The 10711-nt window shown below is 44.1% G+C and overlaps 1 long non-coding RNA gene across 1 annotated transcript; it reads left to right on the top strand.

The window, feature by feature from the left end:
- The first annotated feature begins 1228 nt into the window (after window positions 1–1228).
- Window positions 1229–8495, top strand: LOC117797434. Its single transcript, XR_004622394.1, has 3 exons — window positions 1229–1298; window positions 7332–7408; window positions 7533–8495. It is a non-coding gene; the product is annotated as an uncharacterized LOC117797434 (long non-coding RNA).
- Window positions 8496–10711: the final 2216 nt, after the last annotated feature.

The raw sequence follows: 10711 nt of genomic DNA on the forward strand, positions 1-10711 counted from the left end.
TGTCCCTCTCCCTCGGCTCCTTGCCCTGTTCTTTCTCTCTCTCTCTCAAATAAATTTAAAAAATCTTTTAAACAAAAACAAACAAACAAAAAAAAAGAAATTGAACTTGTTGTAGAAGGGTGGTATTGGTGAAGGAACAGATATATAGATCAATGCAATAGAATAGAGTCCAGAAATTGGTCTACACACAAATATGGTCAGTTGATTTTTGACAAAAGTGCCAAAGCAACTCAATGGGAAAAGTACTACATTCTTTCCAAAAAATAGAATAATTGGACGTTCATATGCAAAAAAAAATAGCACAATTGAAAAATAGGCAAAAGACTTCAACAGACGAAAGAGGATATGTGATGACAAATAATGATGTGAGAAGAGTTAACCTTAGCCACTTAGGAAAAGAAAAATCGATGCCGTGATTACAGCCTACTAGAATGTCTTAAATAAAAATACAGGCAATTCCGAGCAGAGGTCGGAATCCAGACAGGAGTAGCCACCGTAGAGAACAGTCGGGCAGTTCCTTATAAAATTAACATGCATTTACCCATAGGAGCAAGCACCCCGACTCGTAGGTATATATCCAAGAGAAATAACATGTTCATACAAAAACCTGCCTATGAGTGATAATAGCAGCTTTATTTATACAGGTTTCCCCTGCTATCCCAAAGTAGAGCATTTCTATGAAATCTTTATAAGCTGAAATGACAGCAAGTGAAGAAGCAGGTATGACTAATTTATATGGAAAAGATTTCTGAGCATTCTCAGATCCAAAGAGATAACGTCTCTGAGGCTTTTCCGATACCTTACGACACATCTCGCTAATGGAGATACAAAATAAATCGAGATAAAGCACAGATGCTCATAAATCCAGTTCAAAGCCCCGGCAGCTGGATCTGAGATGCTTAGTGTAGTTCCCAGGGAAGGACCTTGGCGGGGCCACTCTTGCTGCTCGAGGGTGCAAGCTTCCTCTCTAATGGCTCCCTGCAAAATGAATGCTATTTTTTTGCTTTTCACCATTTTTTTTTCTTTTGCAAAAGTGAAGATCTTCTTTGGATTTCTTGCTGTTAGTAAAAGCAGCTGCTTATGTAGGTCTTCCATAAAAGTGAAGTTGCTTGATGAGAACTTTTGAAAAGCAGAGGATACCCGTACTGGCCCCAGACTGGAAACAACCCAAATATCCTTCAGTGGGTGAAAGAATGAACGAACCCTACTACCTCCTTACAATGGAATACTACTCCACAATGAAAAGGAATGAACAGTTGACGTACCTTATAACTTGAGTGAATCGCAAAGGCGTTATGGTGAGTGGAAGTCAGTCTCAAAAGTCGTATGCCATATGATTCCGTTTGCGTGACATTCTTGAAAAGACAAAACGATAGCTATGGAAAACAGATCTGTAATTGCCAGGGGTGCGTGACAGAAGGAGGGTGTAATTATAAAGGGAGAGCACAAGGGAGGTTTTGGGGGGGTGACAAAACTGTTCTGTATTCTGATTGTGGTGGTGGTTATATGACTCTGTACGTGTGCCCAATTCAGGCAACTGTACAAGACCAGCGCTCTAACCCCTGAGCTATGGAGCCTCAGCCAGAGAACTGTACATTACAAAAATACGTTTTACTGGATGTTAATTTGAGAGATTTCTCCCCGAAGTATTTTTTTAAGATGTTATTTATTTATTTGAGAGAGAGAGAGACAGAGAGAGAGAGAGTGTGTGTGTGTGTGCAAGAGTGCACAACGCTCGGGGAGGAGCAGAGGGAAAGCGATAAGTAGACCCCGTGCTGAGCGTGGAATCCAACATGGGACTCGATCTCATGACGCTGAGATCATGACCCTGAGATCATGACCTGAGCCGAAATTGAGAATCGGACACTTAACCAGCTGAGCCACCCAGGCACCTCTCCCTGAAATATCTTAACACCCCCTTTAGTTGCCCTTGGACAGCCTCCAGTTAGTTTGAGGAGCTGGTTAAGGCCTCAAGAAGTCCCCTAGAGCTATGTCCCGAGGTCAGTAACCCTGAAATGTGGCAGGAAAAGAAGGCTGAAACCTTAAGTTTAGGCACACGGCAGGTGCCACAAAATCTATGGGCATAAATCTTAGCACCGTGGTTAGGGGCCCGTTTTTCTAGAATTGGAAATCAAGTGCCCAAATTTAGCTCTATGACCGGTTTTTGCAAATAAACTGGAGACTCACTCATTTACTCGGAATTTAATAAGAAAAACAAAAACCACTGTGAGTACTTTCAACAAAGGCCATGTAACGCAGGTAACTGGTGATACTGGTGATAGAAGAATGGGACACCAACTAGGCCACACGATGTACCCCCTAGAGAGCGGTGAGGGGAAGACCCTAGGCTGGATAGACAGAGAAAGGAGGGGTTTGCTAAATGACTAAGGGGTCAGGGGGTGTGTGTAGAAGCTGGAACCGTGGCGGGATGTCCTTCTAGGTTCTGCCGATGGGAGGCTGTCGTGGGAGAGCAGAAGGCACGAAGCAGAGCTGAGGGCTTCCTTCCCGACGCCTGCTATTCCTGACTGCTTTGCCCCAGCAGCAGTAGCTTGCTCTGGCCTCCAGTTTCATTTAGATCTTCCAGAATCAGCTTCCGCAGCAGCAACCAAGCCTCTTACAAGGCCCCAAAGTCGATTCCACAGGGCCTCTGCCCAGGTTCTGGTAACCCCACCTCTTCCCTATTGTGTTCCTAGCCTAGCGATAGTGGCTGCTTCTTGCCATTATTCTCTCTGGAGAGTAATGTTGCCTTTTGAGCTCACGGTTGCTTTTTTTGCTCTCTCATTTCTCCCACACCAATGGAGCGGATGCCCTGTATCACACCTCTTCTGCTGAAACAGCCATGGGTTCTGTTTTCCCTACTGGACCCTGACTCCAGTCTCCGGGGACTCGCAGTATGAAGTTAGAGGGCTGGGGCCCCTGGGTGGCGCAGTTAAGCGACCAACTCTTGGTGTCAGCTCGGATCATGATCTCAGGGTCATGAGATCGAGCCCTGAGTCGGGCTCTGCACTCAGCACAGAGTCTGCCTGAGTTACTCTCTTCCTCTCCCTCTGCCCCTACCCCCCCTCAAATAAATAAGTAAATCTTTAAAAAATAATAAAAATTAAAAAAAAAATAAAATCAGAGGGCAACCCGTGGTATGGCGGACCCTGAGTTCCTTGTTTTTGTTTTGCCTCTGTTTGGAATTGTGCCTCATTTTGAGGCTAAAATAAAAATTCCTAACCGTGGTGCCTAAGGCCTCTGGTAGACTTTGCTGGTGGTCCCCCATATGTCCAAGTCCCTTCTCCTTCTGAACACAGGGCAGATTGCTGTTTTTCACTTCCATGAAGTTTGCGGTGGTTCAATGACTCACGTTGGCCAGCGAAATGAGGGAAGTGATGCGTCACTTCTAGGCAGAAGGATTTAAGAGCAGCTGTCTGTCTTCCCCCGCAGCAGTGAATCCTGAAGCCTCCAGTTGAGATGGGAATATTATAAGACAGAAAAGCCCACATACGACATGTAGTCTAGAGGCAGATTTTAACTTTGGGGTTGTTGCCACAGTAAAACCTCACCTGTCATTAAAATCAAAATGACAAGAAACACCAAGTGTTGGTGAGGATGTGGAGAAAAAGGAACCCCAGTGCCCCATTGGTGGGAATGTAAATTGGTACAGCCACTGTGAAAAAGGGTATGGAGGTTCCTCAAAAAACGAAAAATAGAAATACCCTATGATCTAACAATCCCACTACTGGGTATTTACCCAAAGAAAATGAAACACTAATTCAAAAAGATATCTGCACGCCTATGTTTCTTGCAGCATTAGTTACAATAGACAAGATATGGAAGCGACACGAGTGTGCATCAGTAGACGAATGGATGTGAAAACACACACACACACACGCGAATATTATGCAGCCATAAAAAGGATGAGATCACGCCATTTGAGACAACACGGATGGAGCTAGAAAATATAATGCTAAGGGAAATAAGCCAGCCTGAGAAAGACAACTACCGTCTGATTGCACCCATAAGTGGAATCTTTAAAAAATATGAATAAGAAAACAAAAAAAGCAGAATCAGACCTATAAATATAGACAACAAATTGATGATTGCCAGAGGGGAGGGGGTTGGGGGGTGGGAACCATGGGCGGAGGGGAGTGGGAGCTCCAGGCCTCCAGTTATGGAATGAATAAGTCACAGGGATAGGCACAGAGTAAGGACTATGGTCAATGATACCTTAATAGTCACATAATGGGACAGATGGCAGCTGCACTTTCTATACTCGCATAAACTTTTCAAGTCACTAAGTTGTGTACCCAAAACTAATGTAACATTGTATATCAACCATACTCAAAAAAAATAAAAAAAATCCTAAGCCTATCCTGACTAGTACATTTGCGATTTGTCCCCTGCCTACCTCTCTAGATTCATCTCTGGCGACGGCCCCTACTCTCTCCCTTTCCCTGAGAGTGTCAAGAAATCTTACCACCCCTAGGTTATTGCATATGCTTCCTCTCTTTGTCCTGGCGCCTGCTGTTAGTTGTTGAAAGCCCAGTTCAGATGCTACCCACTCCAGAAAGCCTCCTTAATCTGGGTTACATCTGTTTTCCAGTATTTCCCCCCAAATACCCCGCGTGTACTGGTAATGTGACCTTTTCCACGTTGTATCGCGTTACCTGATTATTCGTTGATGTCCCTGCTTTACATTAAGCTCTTTGGAAGCAGGGGTTGAGTCTTTGTGTTGTTTTTGTTGCTGTTGTATTTTTTTTATTGTTGCTTTTTGTATTTGTTTAGCTCTTGCTAAACAATGCGTCAAGCTCAATGCCTGGTACATAGCAGATGTTCAAAAACATCTGTTGAATAAATGATTCAATGTATATAAATAAAGCAGAGGTTATGTTTTTTTAATGTTTAGCTGGATCCCTGCAATGCCATTTAATTGGAAGTCATTTTGTCCTTTCTGCCCCATCTTACTTTTGCTGCTTTGTTTCTATGGACTATCAGCGGCCAAGAACCACTTATGATCTCTGTTGGTAAATATGTATAGCTAAATATCAGTGCAGTCCTGGAAAACTGAAAGCATTTAAATATCTTTTATATAATTAATGCTACAATACTCCTGTAATATGTTCCAAATTAAATAAAAGATACATTCAGATATAACATAAGAGGTCTGGGCCTTTTTTCCAACTATTTTATCATCTTCGAATCAGAGTGCTTCATTCTTTATTCTATTTCCCGATTCAATTTCAAAAATATAGTCTCAATGATGAGTCTCTGGAACAAAAGCAAAGTCATTTCTAGGCACTCCTCATTTTGTTTTATGTTTCTCATTATATACACTGAGATTCCTCTAAATGTGAGTCATTTCAGCAAAGTTTTGGGAAACCTCCAGATTCCTTTTTAATTATCTTCAAGTAATCTGCAAATATTTAAGCAAATACTGGAAAGTATGCCCTTATTAGCGAGATGTTTTAAAATCACGAAGACCTCGTTAGGAGCTCGAGGCGCTCCTTAAAGCGTTTATTTTTTAAAGATTTTTTTTTATTTATTTATTCGATAGAGATAGAGACAGCCAGCGAGAGAGGGAACACAAGCAGGGGGAGTGGGAGAGGAAGATGCAGGCTCATAGTGGAGGAGCCTGATGTGGGGCTCGATCCCATAACGCCGGGATCACGCCCTGAGCCGAAGGCAGACGCTCAACCGCTGTGCCACCCAGGCGCCCCTAAAGCGTTTATTAACAGCTCAGGTTTGGTCCCTTTTAGCTGCCTGCTTCCATCTCACAACATTAAGCAAAATGTAGGTATTGCAATTTTTTTTAAGCTCTTTTTTAGCATTTCCCAGTTTGGGCTTCCATCCAGGGCTCCTGCTGCAGCTGATGACAGCTAAGGTCGAACAGCCCCTAGGGAACCTTGGTGGATGCGTTGACAACCGTAGGCATAAATAGATGACCCTTTTCTTTAAGCAAGAGGGGCAGGGAGACAACGGGAAGACCCAGGCACTGTTGCTTTCATGCCTGTATGAAGTCGAGCGGACTCTCTGTGTATGATTCAGTAGCCATGTTAAAAAAGTGCTGTCTTAGACTCTAGTCGGAGGTTGGCCACAATACAGCTTAGCAGCCCCCTGCAGAGGCATCATTCTTCTCTCCGTGGCAGCTGTAATTTTTGCCTCTGATGGCTCTTAGGGAAACTGATCACTGAAAAGGAACTCGGCGGGTTCATTAGAAACACTTTTGCTGGAAGTAGCAGAAAACCTGTCTCCCCGTGGCTAAGGCAAATAGGCATTTCTCTTTCTCGTGTTAACCGCAGTGCTGTCTGTAGGAAGCTGCGAGGGCGGATTCAATGGCTCAAGGATGCAAGGACTGGGTCTCTGCACAGCTGAGCATTTGTGATGGCAAGACAAGTACCACAGCTCCAACCATCAGGCCTCCAATCAGAGCAAGGAAAGGTGGAAGGACCCCTTCAGCCCAGCAGTTTCTGCCTGGGTCTCAGGGCCCGGAGCTTGAGTGGCTGCAAGAGAGGTCGGGGAAAATAAGGAACAGCTTTGTCATGGTTGGCTGAGGGCAGGTGTGAGCCTAGGCAGGGCAGATGGCTGCTTCAGAGAAAATGGAGGACCCCTTTGCTCTGGGGAGGGATCCTTAGACCAAGGTCTTGGTACGGATACCAACGTCTGTCTCAGCAAGAATACTCGAGAATGCTATAGACCCAATTATAAGGCAACCGATTTTTGCTGGGGCCTTTGTTCAGAATGTGGCATGGGGGGGTACTGCACCTGCTAAGAAGATTCTCCTCTTACATTCAGCCGTAAAAAGGAACCAATGCAAACACGTGCTACGATGTGAATGGACTTTGAAAACATTATGCTAAGTGAGAGAAGACAGACACATGTGGTATGATTCCATTCATATGAATTATGCAGAATAGATGAATCTGTAGGGACAGAACACACATCGGTGGTTACCAGGGGCTGGGGAAAATGGGGAATAGAAAGTAACTGCTTAACGAATTCTGGGTTTCCTTTTGGGGTGATGAAAATGTTTTGGAACCAGAGAGAGATGGTGGGTGCACAACATTGTGAACATGCTGAATGCCACTGGATTGTTCATTTAAAATGGTTCATTTGAAGTAAATAAAAATAAATAAATAAATAAATAAATAAATAAAATGGTTAATTTGACATTATGTGCATTTCTCTCAGCTTCTGAAAGAAATGAAGACCAGCTTTGTGCAAATAAGCTTTATACAGCGTTTAGTCAAGCCTAGTAGTTCAATAAGTTCCACTTAATTGCAACGGAGGCAGGGATAACTAACTAGTCAGCCTTCAATATCCCCTTCTTCCATCCTTTTCTTCCTTAGTAACTGAAACCTAGTCAACGTGCCCAGCTAAACAACAAAACCAAAAAACTACATTTCCCAGCCTCCTTTGCAGCGAGGTATGACCATGGGTCTAAATTCTGTTCCGTGAAATGTGAGTGGAAGCATTGGGTGGGTCTTCCAGGGGGGATCCTTAACAATGTATGACGTTTTGTCTTTCCTCTTTTATTTCCTTTCTTCCAGCCTGGAAAACAGACTTGAGGGCTGGAGCACTACCTGCCATCTTGGACTATGAGGTGACCTCGAAGATGGAAGCTATATGCTGAGTACGGTAGGACAAAAAGAGAAGAGACTGTGTCCCCAGTGACAGTCCGAAGATCCTATACCATTCATGAACAGCCTACCTGCAGATTTCCTTTACCTGAAATGGGAGAGAACATTCTACCTTGTTACTTGTTCAGGGGAGGAGGTTGTTGTGTGCAGCCAGACTTACTTGTAACTGATACAGCAGCATAAACTCCTTCAGACAAGTCTTCATTCTTTAATTTATTTGGCTAGCACCGCCCAGAGTGTGAGTAACGTACTCCACTCCAATGTAAGGACGGACCCACTTATGGGGTATAGCCTGTTCTATATCAGATGCTGCTGCCGTGTACCTGGTCTGTCCAATGGGTACGCCAAGTGTGCATTTCTATCAACAGACCTCAGAGGTCACAGATTAGCCAAACCCATTCCATAAGCATGTTTTCATTAGCCAGCATATTTGTTTATTTTATTACTAATACTGTTGTCACTATTTTTTGTTACTTACTTAGTATGAATGAATACGGTGAAGGGGCGTGCACTCTCCAGTTCCCCATGAGCCACCCACTCTATTTTCTCAGACTGAGTGCTTCACATAGGTACAGAACCTACTGGGCTCCTGACAGCATTAATGAGAACTACCCTTTGAAATGATTCTTTCAACTTGAGACTTGACATATAGAGGAAGTGGACAGAATTCACCAAGAATGTTTCAGCGTGCACTATAAAATGATTCGCTAACGATGAACCGAGAAATGAATGTATTGATTACAGGCAGTGCATAATATACCCCATGGCTCCAATGTTCATTTCTAATTTCTCTCCATTAAAAGAAAGCCTTAGGATGTGATTAGAAAGTGATTTCTCTCATCTATGGAACATAAGAACTAGGATGATTGGTAGGGGAAGAAAGGGATAAAGAAAGGGGGGGGTAATCAGAAGGGGGAATGAATCATGGGAGACTATGGACTCTGAGAAACAAACTGAGGGCCTCAGAGGGGAGGGGGGTGGGGGAATGGGGTAGACCGGTGATGGGTAGTAAGGAGGGCACGTATTGCATGGTGCACTGGGTGTTATACGCAACTAATGAATCATCGAACTTTGCATCAGAAACCAGGGATGTACTGTGTGGTGACTAACATAATATAATAAAAAAAAACATTAAAAAAAAAGAAAGTGTTTCTCAGTCCCGTTGGACTTCAATTCCAACTGCGTTAGAGTCAGTGTTCTCCTGTACCTGGGCTTCAAAGATTTTCAGTCTGTCTTTATCAACTCTAGACTGTTCACTTATTGGGGTGTCTGGGTGGCTCAGTGGTTAAGCCACCGACTCTTGATTTCGGCTCAGGTTGTGATCTCAGATTGAGCCCCGTGTGGGGCTCCATGCTGAGCGTGGAGCCTGCTTGGGATTCTTTCTCTCCGTCCCTCTCTCTCTCTGCACCCCATCCCACTGCTCACACGTGCGCTATAAACAAACAAACAAACAAGCAAACAGACTGACTGTTCACTTATCAATGATAAGTCCAGACTTCTAACTACTGTTACTTCCCAGTTGCCGCTGAATGGATTGTACAGCCTGGACTAGAAGTTGGTCCCACTTGATGGGAAGCTCTTTGAGGCCCGACGTCATGTCTGTCTTTCCCACCACCGTCTCACCGGCTCCAAGCATACAGGGCGTGGAGCAGAGCAGTCAGCCGGGGGCTCAGGCATGCTCGTGCAGGTAGCTTTCAAGAGTGCAGGCCGGGGGAGAGCAGGTGAGTCCAGGCAAAACCTCCTGTTCACCAAAAGTGCACCCTGGTGGGGGCTACTTCCGTTTGGAAAAGGGAGCCTTTTCTAACTTGTGCAAAGGTCCGAGGGTGAGCATTTTTGTGTTCCTTGTAGAGTGGCAACAGCTCCCAAAGTCTCTCAAAATAGTTGTGAAACACACACAGTCCTTCTATGAGCAATCTGTAATTCAGGCCACAGCCTCGGGCTGCCCTGGGAAAGACTACTGTGTCCCCTGCGTCACCGTGTTTCCACTCATTCCTCTGTGTTCTGCTTAGCCGTGGGGCAATTTTTAGACTACCTCCTGTGGATCTACGGTTGGTCCATTTGTGAGATGAAAAAGAAGACTACTGAAAAATCTACGTCCCTGGGGAACTTTCCGTGGTGAGAATAACGTTCTATATCTTGAGCAGAGTTTGGGATACACAGGTGTATGCATTTGTCAAAACTCATAGACTGGTCCACTTAAGATTTGTGCATTATTGTGTTGTATATAAACGTGACTTCGAGGGAACAAATGAAACTGCAAGCAATATTAGAGTTAACTTCACGCATACTTAAATATTTAGGAGGAAATGCACCGATGAGTGCAAGCTGCGTTGAAATGCATTGAAAACAAGATTGATGAATGGGTGAAGAGGGAGACAGCTATGGGTAGTAGTGAGGGCATGTATTGCATGGTGCACTGGGTGTTATACGCAACTAATGAATCATCGAGCTTTACATCAAAAAAATAAATAAAAATAAAAAATTTTAAAAATTAAAAAAAGAGGGAGGTGGCTAATGTCATCAATCAAGTGCAGTAAACTATTAATTATAGAATCCAGGTGGTGAGTATATGGGTGTTTGCTGCAAAATTCTTCCAATTATTCTGTGTTTGAAATTTTTCATAATGAAACATTGGGGAGGAAAACGCTATGCCCCATTGTAGCAGATGAGATTATTATCCCCACTCTTTGTTCCCTCCCTTTATTGAAATTAGATCTTCACACCCTTTGCTATGTGACTTCGCAGGTATCCCCCCCCCCAATAAGGGAGAGAGAGTAGATTTCCTTGTGCCACGGGCTTCGGACTTGGTCACATGACTCACTTCCGTTGATGGGGCGCTAGTGAACTTGACCTGAGCAGAGATGCCAAATGTGCTCGTTGGGTTTAGGGCATCTTGGGCCTCTGCCATTGCCATGAAAAGAAAACAGGACCCGTGTAGCTGCTATTATCAGAATTAAACAGCAGATCAGCACTTGACCTGCAGCCCAAGACAGAGCTGCCCCAAACAGCCCTGGAGCCTTCGAGTGGAAAATCAACACTTGTGCGCGCCACTAAATTTGGGGACTGTTTGTTATGTAGCATTACCTCAG

This window comes from Ailuropoda melanoleuca, chromosome X (assembly GCF_002007445.2).
Source record: "Ailuropoda melanoleuca isolate Jingjing chromosome X, ASM200744v2, whole genome shotgun sequence".
Taxonomy (NCBI): domain Eukaryota; kingdom Metazoa; phylum Chordata; class Mammalia; order Carnivora; family Ursidae; genus Ailuropoda; species Ailuropoda melanoleuca.